This window comes from Xenopus laevis, chromosome 9_10L, assembly GCF_017654675.1.
Source record: "Xenopus laevis strain J_2021 chromosome 9_10L, Xenopus_laevis_v10.1, whole genome shotgun sequence".
NCBI classification, from domain to species: Eukaryota; Metazoa; Chordata; class Amphibia; order Anura; family Pipidae; genus Xenopus; species Xenopus laevis.
The window spans coordinates 57,782,546-57,794,583 of NC_054387.1; the positions used below are offsets into that span (position 1 = coordinate 57,782,546).

General features: G+C 44.2%; 1 protein-coding gene across 7 annotated transcripts in view; it reads right to left on the reverse strand.

Annotated features, from left to right (window-relative positions):
* epb41l5.L (erythrocyte membrane protein band 4.1 like 5 L homeolog) overlaps nucleotides 1–11,649 on the reverse strand; it is a 36,800-nt gene extending 25,151 nt beyond the window's left edge. For 4 of the 7 annotated variants that reach the window (XM_041575503.1, XM_041575502.1, XM_018234065.2 and 1 more), the window contains exon 1: nucleotides 3,110–3,268. The gene's annotated coding sequence lies outside the window, so the exon portion shown is untranslated. 7 annotated transcript variants of the gene reach the window in all.
* Between the last annotated feature and the right edge of the window lie 389 nt (nucleotides 11,650–12,038).

The window sequence follows — 12,038 nt, forward strand, 5'->3', positions numbered from 1 at the left end:
TGGCCAGTATTTTACTGGCCTAGCAAGTAAAAATTATTGTAGATCCCAATGTTATTAATAGGGAAAAAAGATAAATATATAGGAAGGCCGGTAATTTTTTCCAGAAAAGGTGGAAACCCTAATTAGAAGTGAAAAGGAAAAGTGTTGGGACAAGAGACCTGGGCATGTGAAACCCAGTCATGTGATAGTGATGGGTGACAAAGCAGCCAAAGGGGAGCCAGGTCACTGGCAATGACAAAAATCTTCAATAACTAACACTGCTTCTTAACCACTGCAGTGCTGAGACCATAAATCCTCCCCCTTAACACTGCTACAATGTGGTGCGCCAAGGCCAAAGTGCATCTGGCCCCCATAGACGCAAAGATTTTTCTTTGGTGAACGACCAGTTTTAGTGCAATCCAACCAATCCGTCAAATTATCGTGAGGTTAATGGGAATCAAACGTTCGTGCATCATAAAACATTTTCATCGGTCACAGTGCAATCTATCTATGTTTGCAGGGCCAAGCTGGCAGCTACCCTCAGTTTTACTGGCAATATCGCCTGAAATTATCTTTTTAGTTGATGGACAAATCGTACATTTAAACGATTGTTTCAAGATAATCTTGGTCTAAGGGTAAGGTCACACCTGGAGATTTGGGAGATTTAATAAGATTAATCGCCTCTTCTTTGGGGCGACTAATCTCCCCAAACGGCTTCCCCGTCTTCCGTCTGCTAGAATGAGAAATCGACTGCGGCATGGCACTCCCGACGCTTCGTTTTCCGAAGTCGCCCGAAGTTTTGCATTAAGTTTGCGGTGAGCTGCAGGGGAGCACCACTAACTGCTATTTGCCCCCAGAACAAGCCTGGCCAGTGGAACTATAGTGTATAGTGGTGAGCCGGACCAGAAAACCAAAAGTGACTTCACCATGACGACCCTCTGGCCTTTATAAAAAAAGGACACGTGTACCAAACCTGGTGCTCACAAGGGCATTTCAGTTCACGGGAAGTATAACAGCCAAGTGCTACAATGTAACAATGTGTTGCACAGTCACATCCATAATAGTTTGTGATTGTACATTGCACAATGCTCAGCTAACTGCTCCATGAGGCAACTTCGGGCAACTATGCTAAAAGTTATCTTTGCGTCTATGGGGGCCAGATGCACTTTGGCCTTGGCGCACCACATTGTAGCAGTGTTAAGGGGGAGGATTTATGGTCTCAGCACTGCAGTGGTTAAGAAGCAGTGTTAGTTATTGAAGATTTTTGTCATTGCCAGTGACCTGGCTCCCCTTTGGCTGCTTTGTCACCCATCACTATCACATGACTGGGTTTCACATGCCCAGGTCTCTTGTCCCAACACTTTTCCTTTTCACTTCTAATTAGGGTTTCCACCTTTTCTGGAAAAAATTACCGGCCTTCCTATATATTTATCTTTTTTCCCTATTAATAACATTGGGATCTACAATAATTTTTACTTGCTAGGCCAGTAAAATACTGGCCAGGTGGCAAACCTACTTCTAATTTGGATTTCCATGTGTGCTTTAGCGCAGGCGACTTTTCATTATAACCTATGGGAAGACACGTTGAGGCAGTTCGGGGAGATTGTCCCCCAGAATACGAGGCGATTAGTTGCCAGGCGACAAAATCTCCCCCAATCTCCTTGTGTGAACTAACCCTTAATCTGCACGTTTCATTTTACCCAGTGTTTGTATAAAATCCTGCAGTCGCACTCATTAGTGATACCCACCCCGCAGACTTGTGATCTTAATGCAACATATAATGAGTGGATATGTAAACAATCTCTTGTGCACAAGCAGTTTCACCATCTATTCCATGCTGCGGGTTAGTACAATGATAAACCAGTTAGTCTAGAGCAAGTTAGTCTTGTTCAATACTGTGCTACGCTATCATTCAGGGATCAGTGCAATGCAGTTTGTGTTACACTAAATGCACAATACCATACAATCTGTGAGAAACACCCCCGTTACTACATTAAAGTGGTTGTTCACCTTTGAGATAACCTTTGGTATGATGTAGAGAGTGATATTCTGATACAATTTGCAATAGGTTTTAATTTATTATTTAAGATTTTGAGTTATTTAGCTTTTTATTCAGCAGCACTTCAATGTGCATTTTAAGCAATCTTGTAGCTAGGGTCCAAAATACCCTAGCAACTATGCACTGATTTGAATAAGAGACTGGAGTATGAATAGAAGTGGGCCTGAATAGAAAGAGGAGTAATAAAAATTAGCGATAACAATAAATGTGTAGCCTCACAGAGCATTTGTTTTTAGAAGAGGTCACTGACCCCCATGTGAAAGCTGGAAAGAGTCAGAAGAGAAGAAGGCAAATAACTATAAAGCTATAAAAAAATAAATAATGAAAACCAATTGAAAAGTTGCTTAGAATTAGTCATTCTATAACATACTAAAAGTTACCTTAAAGGTGAACCACCCCTTTGATACAATTGTGCATGATAGTTCAACACACTCGCTGGTCTTGCTCTGCAAACAGTGAAACACATAAACACGTACATAAACTGATTAACCATGAGCAATACTGTAATGTGTTGCACTGCACAAAAATCATGCTTAATGTAATACAGACAGTAAACAACACATCACACTGCACCAATAAGTGTTATGCAGAAAAGGCAAATGCATTATGACGGAACGTGTATTCGGTGAAACCTGTAGGGCCTCACCCACCCATAGAAAAACGACTGCAAGTTTTGCTGGTTGCATCTTACTGAAAAGGTGACGCTTTCAGTCAATATTCACTATGTGCACAATTACCAGTGGCTATAAAGGTGTGACATTCATTCTTGATTTGGTGGATTTTTGCTCTATTTTGTGCCATGATTCCACCAAATGGGTATAAGGGGGGCTACTAGTGTAACTGGGACACTGATAAGAGTGTGAGCTGCTGTGAGTGTGAGATCAACAGGTGTGTGAGTCTGTGTGAGTGAGTGTGATAGTGAGGGCAGTGTAACACTAGTGTGGGGAGCTGAGCAGTGAGTGATGCCAGTGACAGAGCACAGTTGAATGTAGTAGGGGGAGAGCAGAGTGTGAGCAGTAGTACATGAGTGAGTGTGAGTGAGTGTGCAAATGCCTCAGTAGGCGCAGTTACCTGGGTGGCAGCGGCCGGTGTCTCTCCCCGACTCTCTACCCGGTTCCCCCTCCCCTGAGCCCGACCGACAGTGCCCGGATGTGGCGTCTCTGGGGCTGATCAAAGTCTTAAAGCGGCAACGCCACTGGCTGCTCCTGAGTCGGACGGAGGCGCGGTATGCGCGTGCCCGCAGATGAGTGGGCGGGGTAAAAACGGGATAAATGTGCAATAGTGCCCAGCGTTGTGCCTCCCTCTGCTCAGCAATAATAACATGGGTGACGGGACGCACACAGTATGTAACTAGTGTCGGTATAGTAAGTGGCAGAACTCTTCCCTAATGAAGGGAACATGAACACTACAAAACCTAGAGTGATGGCAGCAGGTGTGGGGAGATTATTCACCTGCTGTGCCACTGCCACTGTGAGCGACAAATCTCTGGAAAATGCTTTTCTACTGGAAAATCACCAATGGAAAAATATACTATTGCTTCATTTTCTTAGGGCAGAGACACACACAGTCAGATTGGTGGGGGGGGGGGAGATTAGTCGCCAGGACTGCCTTCCGAGCTGCTAGAAAGAAAATCGCCAGCAGGATGGCACTTGGAAAAACTTCGGGCGACTTCGGGAAAACGAATCGCTCCGAGTGCCATCCTGCAGAGATTTTAATTCTAGCAGAGGGGAAGGCAGTCCGGGCGACTAATCTCCCCAAATCTGACCGTGTGTCTCTGCTCTTAGGGACTTTAGGAAACAAAGCGCAGCAAATGCTTTTCCTCACGAGGAAACTTCGGAAAACGAATCGCTCCGAGTGCCTCCCCACCCGGCGATTTAGATTCTAGCTGGCGGGAAGGCATTGCAGGGAGATTAGTCGCCAGAAGAAGAGGCGATTTGCCGTTGGGCGACTAATCTCCCCCCGAATAGCATTGTGTGCCTCTACCGTATGGTGATTTAATTTGCCTTTAGGGAAATGACGTGAAACAAACACTTCTGGCGACTTCGGAAAACAAAGCGCTCCGAGTGCCATCCTGGGTGCCATCCCAGCCCTTGCACGTTTGTATTGATGGTGGGGCAAATGGGGCCGATACAATCATTTGGCCCCTCGGCTAACTATCTGATCACTCTGGAAAAGTGCAGACCTGTGGGGAGAAGGCACATGTGCTACCCAGTAAGACCCCTTCCTGATGGGATTGGGGTACTAACTAGAGGTACCCACCTGTGGCTGCAACTGTTGCCTTTCCTTCAGCCCTTCAAGAGAGGGAGGTGTGTCTTTAAGAACATCCATTTTTTTTAAAGGGGCAATGTCACCTCCATTTTAATGTAAGAACATTAGGAAAAGACAACTGTAAGGACCCTGAATCATACCCATATTTCTTTGTGCAGTGGGTCCCCCTCCTTGCTGTGCCCCTGGCACTCCTTGTAAATCATATCTGTTGTCTGAGTGCAGTTGCAGTTAAAACTACATCTCCCACAATCCTTCAGCAACTTTTGTTAAGCAGATAATTTCCCATCAAGGGGGAACTAAAACTCAGTGAAAGCATTATTGGCTTCAGTTCTACTCTGGGCGGTTTTTACAGTTTCTACTCTCCTTACAAACCAAAGACTTGTTTATTTGACTGCTAAGTATAATGCTGTTTCTCTTGTTAGGAAAATTAGATCGCAAGCTCAGTAGGTACAATGAGGGGCGTGTAAGATGTATGATTCTATATATAATGCACCCTAATGCTGATGGAGCGCAGGTCATTATTTCTTAATTATATCTAACCCCCACTTTACATCATACAGTAGAACAGAGAGAGCTGAGGTGTAACAATAGGGGAATAATCTGCAATGCATTGGGTGGGCAGGTTGGAAGAGGGGCCTCTGAATGATGGACAAATATATTCTGGGAAACAAACTATTTACCTTTTCCACTAAAACACTTTAACCCCTCCCTCTCCTTCCTTGGCAACTCCCTGGTTCCCATGTACAGGCGCCAAACAATAGCCCATTGTTCCCCTGGTAAATTTCCTTTGTTTTTCCCACCCCCACTGCTTGTGTTACTTTGTGTTTTATTTGCCCCAGTTGCCATAAACGTTACAAAGAATACAAGGTCACAATTGCAGCTCATTCATAAACACAAGATCACAGTTTGCACAGGACACTCACACAGACAGAGCAATATTGTGTTTTTGGGGTTTAACACCCCCCCCATGCCCAGTATTTATTTTGGTCACTCAGTTAAGTTATAGGTAGATAAAAGGTTTGGGCCACACACCTAGGCTAGGGCCAGACATGGCCAAAATCAGCCTGCTGAAATCCACAGCCCCTACCAGGAGCAGCATCCTTTTTCTTCATTCATGTCCAGAACCCTAGTGAGCGCGACTGAAGACGGAGGAGCGGTAGAGGCCTGTGGATTTCAGCAGGTTGAGTTTTGGGCGTCTGGCCCTACGGTAAGTAGGGTTGCTGGGAATTTTTTTCAACCCTAAGTTGAAACCCTAAGTGCAAGAAAGACACAGGCTGTTCTGTCCTGGGGGTCACTATTGGGCAGCATCCACATGACCTAGGCGTTAGTTATTGCCATGCTCCTGTTAACAGAATACGGCACTGGTCCAGAAAACTTTTCAGCAAGCACCACAGAGCAATCTTTGTCCTGCTTCTTCCATGTTCTCGTGGTTGCGCATGTACAGTAAAGTGAAAAGCTGAACTAACAAAAAAAGCAAGACTGCTCCATGGTGCTTGCTGAAAAGTTCCCTGGGCTGGGGCAGTTTTTTGCTAACAGAAGTAGCCATCTGGGGTATCAGGTTAGGGACTATCCCCAATCATTGAGAGTTTCTTTTAGATGCTAGATCAAGAAAGCAGATCCTGTCTGGTTCCAAGTCTTCCTGTCCCAACAGTTTGACATCCCTCATGAGCTTTCTCCAGGTGGGTTCTGCTAGTGGTCTGCATCTGGTGAGATAATTGTCCACTAGCCACCTTGGCAACAAAGAATCATCTCAACAAGGGCAGTGGGCTTGTGATAAAGGAGACTCAGATTGTTATCCAGTGCTACACCCAGGAAATACTTGGCTTGGGTGAGGAACTTCTGAAGTTCTAAACTCTTGGTAGGATTCTGCTTTGATGTGTTCAAGCATGGTATGATGTCAATCCTACAAGTAGGGAGGTGAACTGGTAATGGCAAAAATGGGTATGTGCTAATAAGTGTCCATGACAACCAGTGCCACATGAACTTGCCCAGGACCATAGCAATGATGACAGATCTGAGGAACTTTGCTGGTCAATAGAACTTGTTGAGTCACTTTAGGTATAGTATCATGACCTACCTTTTTTGAAAAAACAAGTTTGAATTGAAGAAAACTTTCTAGGGTGTCAGAAAGGCTGGTTGCTTAATGATGAAAAACTGAACCTCAGAGACTTTAGCACAAGTTTAAAGGTGGGCAGATTTGTCATTTGTTACAGGACTGATTTTAGCACGATCCGATAACATTGTCTATTTTATCGTTACAATTATCGCATTGTTCCAACAAAATCGTCCCAACAGTCAATCAGACATATTGAAAACATTTTGTTGTGAAAAGATGAAATCGGTCAGTGGATGGTACAGTCAGATAATCATCATGAAACAATCGTTCACTGTGCATGCCTTTTTTTGCCAAAGTAACATATACGAGACAGACAGCCATATGTTAATATATGTGAGATCTTGCAGTAAAACATGTTTTCCCCTTCCCATCCCTAATTTGCATATGCAAATTAGGATTCGTTCCGGTATTCAGCCGAATCTTTCGCAAACGACTCAGAGGTTCGACCGATTCCAAAATAGTGAATAGTGGTGCATCCCTAGATACAACCAGTCTCCTCACATATTGTTTACCATGGATTGGTGAATCGTTCATTCAGCCCATAGGATTGATCACTGAGCACCGACTAAATCTGCCCGCGGATGGCCGGCTTTAGGAGCAGACGGAAAAACAGGTTTGGGGCAGGCAGCAAGTAAACAGAGTCTGTGAAATAGGAGCTAGATTGGGGAAGGCAACAGACAAGCAGAAATCCAATAACTGGTCAGGGGTCAGAAAAAGCTGGCACAAAGGCAGGGCAGGGACAGACTTAAAGGACAGGTCCTGAGATGGCTTGGACAAAGCAGGAGGGGTAATGATCCAGTACAGTTGAAGGAGGCTTAAATTGCCTCTTAATTGGGCAACTGCCTGCAGCTGGATCATAGACGGTTACAGGATTGATTACTAGAGAACATTGACAGGAGGAAAAGTCATTGATATTATCCACGAGACCCCTACCACACGGCCTCCAGTGGCTAAACCTGGAGGAGCAGCGAGGCCATAGAAGCAAAGATACCATCATACGAACAAAGATTTGTACAATTTTTCGGTTGTTAAGTAATTAAAAGATTTATATCGGCTAACGATATCTCTGCATGTATTGCCTATCTGACAATATCAGTGGGAGACTGTCACTACTATTTGTCAGACAACTTTCATTTAATTGTGGTCTGTCAATTGACCAGAGAATCGTGTGATTTCTTCTCTTTACTATTTTATATTAATCTGACTGGTTAGTTGCAGTTCAGAAGATTTAGGCCTGATAGTTTCTGTCAAAGATGGAGTCCTTGGCTACGCTAGGCTGGCAGGAAACTGGGAAAAACATGGAGGGCCCTAGCCAGCCCAGACCTGCTCCTGCGCTCTTGTGCTGTGGAGCGTCATCATTCACATATGCATGGGGGGGGGGCGGAAGTTTAGAATTCGGGAGGGGGCCCCTGGTAACTGCCAGGGTTCCGACCCTACAAGTATCAGCCAGCAGGGAAGATAGTTACATAGTTAAATTGGGTTGAAAAAAGACAAAGTCCATCAAGTTCAACCCCTCCAAATGAAAACCCAGCATCCATACACACACCCCTCCCTACTTTACATAAATTCTATATACCCATACCTATACTAACTATATAGTTTAGTATCACAATAGCCTTTGATATTATGTCTGTCCAAAAAATCATCCAAGCCATTCTTAAAGGCATTAACTGAATCAGCCATCACAACATCACCCGGCAGTGCATTCCACAACCTCACTGTCCTGACTGTGAAGAACCCCCTACGTTGCTTCAAATGAAAGTTCTTTTCTTCTAGTCTAAAGGGGTGGATTACGTTTGCGGTGGTATCCTGGTGATCGAAGATACCACATTGTACAGCACCTGACAAAGACATGTAAAATTATCATCACAAAAGCTTGCAATTTTTACTTACTCCACTAGCCAATAAAAGGTATGACCTAACCTCACATTTCTGCATTTTTTTTTTAAATGGCTAACAAGGCAAAACACCGTACCTCCATGTGATTTGGAGGTATGCAGTTGATTTACTTAGGGATTACGCTATCTTGGGAATGCTCTCCAAAGCCAATGGGCTTAATCAGGAGCAGTCTGAGGGACCAGAGCGTTAGAAGCTCAGGGAATCCCAGATGTGCTCAGAGGGTGTACCCAAATTAGTAGAGAGAGAACTGGAATTACTGGACAGGGAAGCCACAGCATTCTCAACAAGATTGCATTAAAGGGGTTCGATTGACTGTAGGTTAATGTGTCTAACATTTGGTGCATGCCAGGAATTTTAAACTTGCTGAAGCAGAGGAGCCTCAGGGGAATGAACCCTTATTACTGCCCTTCTCAACCACCCTACCTCTTGGGTGGAGCAGATGAACTGTCCTTTTTTTGGAGAACAAAAAAGGCTGGAGTAGGATTCAGATTTGGCCTACAGGTTAAGTGATCTCATGCTAGAGACCCAGGATCGATTCCATGTGGTGGCTCCTTGTGACCCTAAACAAGTCACCTAATCTCCTGGTATCCCAGCATACATAGTACATCTATAATGGCTGACTCGCTTGCTGTAAGAGAAACACTGAGAGCCTTCTTAAAGGAACAGTAACACCAAAAAATGAAAGTGTTTTAAAGTAATGAAAATATCATGTACTGTTGCCCTGCACTGGTAAAATGGATCGGTTTGCTTCAGAAACACTTCTATAGTTCATATAAACAAGCTGCTGTGTAGCAATGGCAGAAACTAAAAAAAAAAAAAAAAAGGCTATATGGCACAGGATAAATATTGGATAACAGATAACATTACATTCTACAGAGTTTATCTGCTATCTGCTGTGTAACCTGAGCCTTTTCTCCTTTGAATAGCTGCCCCCTTGCAACACAGCAGCTTGTTTATATAAATAAGTGTTCCTGAAGCAAACACAGCAATTTTACCAGTGCAGGGCAACACTTGCATTATATTTTTATCACTTTAAAACAGGTATTTTTTTATGTTACTGTTCCTATAAAACAGAAGGTATTCACATGCCTTATGCTACAAACAGCGCTGCCATAACAAAAATCAAAGGCTTTGACCTTCGCTTAAAGAATTATATCCATATATACAAATTTGCATACAGCCTGTTTCAATCTCCTTAGAACTTACCAGTGCAAGCTATTGAAATATGGCTTCTGTTTAAAGAAGACTATCTGTGCTCGTCTTACTTTTGAGAAGGGCTAAAAGGAGCCCAAGAGCCTCTCTACCTAACCAGCATGGTTTATTTTTCTTCAGTGCTGTCCAAATCCACCCCGCAGAAACCATGTTCTAATATCTTGCACAGATGAGACTTACAGGCTTTTTGCAAGTTTGGATATATGGCTCTGAACTATTAGGCTGTATCCCTGCTTATAACAGTGGGTCTGGATGCATAGTTGGCCACAGGGACATTAAGGAGTGTTTTGTATGTCTCTGCCTAAAATTCCTTAAGTGAAGGTTTTAAAGGAGAACTAACCCCCTGATGTACAACAGCTCCCCTCGATCTGCCCCTTTACCTCTCCCTCTCTGAGCAGTGTATTACCTAGATTAGCGCCCCTATTTGGAATCCTAAACTCAAAAAGCAGCGGAGTGCCATCTTCTGTCCATTCATATGCTCTTCTGAACATTCGTATACTCTGTTCACCGACACGGAGCCTGCAGGCCATGGCCATGAGACCGGTTAAAGGGCAAGTTGGTCCTTTGCACTGTGCCTAGGAAATCAGTAGGGAAGCTATTGGCTCACATCCCCGTTTACCAAAGGAAAACTCAGACTGTACTGTCGGAAACAATATGACAACTCCCTTCCATTTGTATAAATACAACTATACAGAGGAATATTATGGGCACACAAACTGTACCCTCATACTGTACTGTCTAAGAAAAGCAAAAGCCACGCCCACCCTCCCCCAGGGAAAACACATCTGCAAGGGCTCCCAGGGCACTGTTAAAATCTGCACCCATCCGTGCTTTACAAGTCCCCTTCTGCCAACATCTCCCACACCAGCAGCCTAAAAGGGACATCCGCTACCTAAAGGAGGAAAAACTGGCTCTGTAGCACACACTCAGCCGGAGAACACAAACGGGGCATACCTCCTCAACAGAACTCGAGTAGTAAACAGATTTGCTTGTACCTGCTAGTTTGTTACTTCTTACTCCAAACATGCTTTATCCTGCATTTCTCCTCCTTTCACTCTCATGCTTCACAAAACATTTTTCACTACCTCCTCCATCAAATCCCAGTTCTATACAAATCTCAGCCTCTCTACTCTCCTCTCCTTCCCTCTCCACACATGAAGTTTATAAAGTACTCTGTTTAGCTATTCCACAAAACTCCTCCTTTTCATACAAACCAAGGACTTATAAATCCCACTCTCACTTAGTCTTTCTTTCCTTTCTATTGCTGGCAGCTGGGGACATTTCCCCAAACCCTGGCCCTTACCCCATCCCAGTTATATCACGACCACGAGCTCCTTCTCTCCGGAGCAAATTCAATCAGTACAGAACACTTACTCCTATACCCAAAAACCCAGTTAATCTTTCATGTGCTCTCTGGAATGCCAGATCTGTTTGCAACAAACTCACCGCTATACACGACCATTTCATTGCAAATTCCTTTAACCTACTTGCGCTTACTGAAACCTGGCTTTCTCCTACTGACACTGCCTCACCTGCTGCCCTGTCCTATGGGGGCCTACACCTTACTCATACTCCTAGACCTGGTAACAGACCTGGAGGTGGTGTAGGTTTGCTTCTCTCTCCCCGCTGTACTTTCAAAGTTCTTCCACCTGTTCCCTCTTTATCATTCTCCTCATTTGAGGCTCACTGCATTAGGCTCTTTTCTCCTGTTTCACTCTGCATTGCTGTTATATATCGACCACCAGGACCAACTGCACAATTTCTGGACAACTTTGCAGCCTGGCTTCCTTACTTTCTTTCATCTAACATCCCATCCATCATATTAGGTGACTTTAATATACCCGTTAACAACATTAACAACTCTTCTGTCTCTAAACTTCTTTCACTAACCTCCTCCCTAGGCTTATCTTTGTGCTCAGACTCCCCCTCTCACTCCAATGGTAATGCTCTGGATCTCATATTTACCAGACTCTGTTCAACCTCCAATTTTACTAACTCCCCATTTCCCCTCTCTGATCACAATATGCTCACATTTCAACTCTCACTAACTCCCTCCTCACCCCCTGCTATTCCCCAAACACGTACTTACCGTGACTTGCAAGCTGTAGACGTGTCACATCTCTCTTCTTCCTTTGACTCTCTTCACTCTAATATCTCAGCCATCTCATGTCCTAATGTGGCTACCTCTGTCTACTATAGTACTCTCACCACTGCCCTAAATGAGCTTGCTCCTATAAAAACTAAACGTTCTCGACCCAAACCACTTCAACCTTGGCATACTGCTCATACAAAAGCGCTCCAAAGACACTCACGTGCACTTGAGTGTCGCTGGCGCAAATCCCGTTCAGAATCAGACTTTTGGAGCTACAAATCCGCCCTGCGCTCCTTTAACACCAGCCTCTTCCAAGCCAAACAAACATACTTTACTTCACTCATTAACTCCCTTTCTAAAAAACCAGCACAACTTTTCTCCACCTTTAACACTCTCCTTTCCCCTTCTCCACC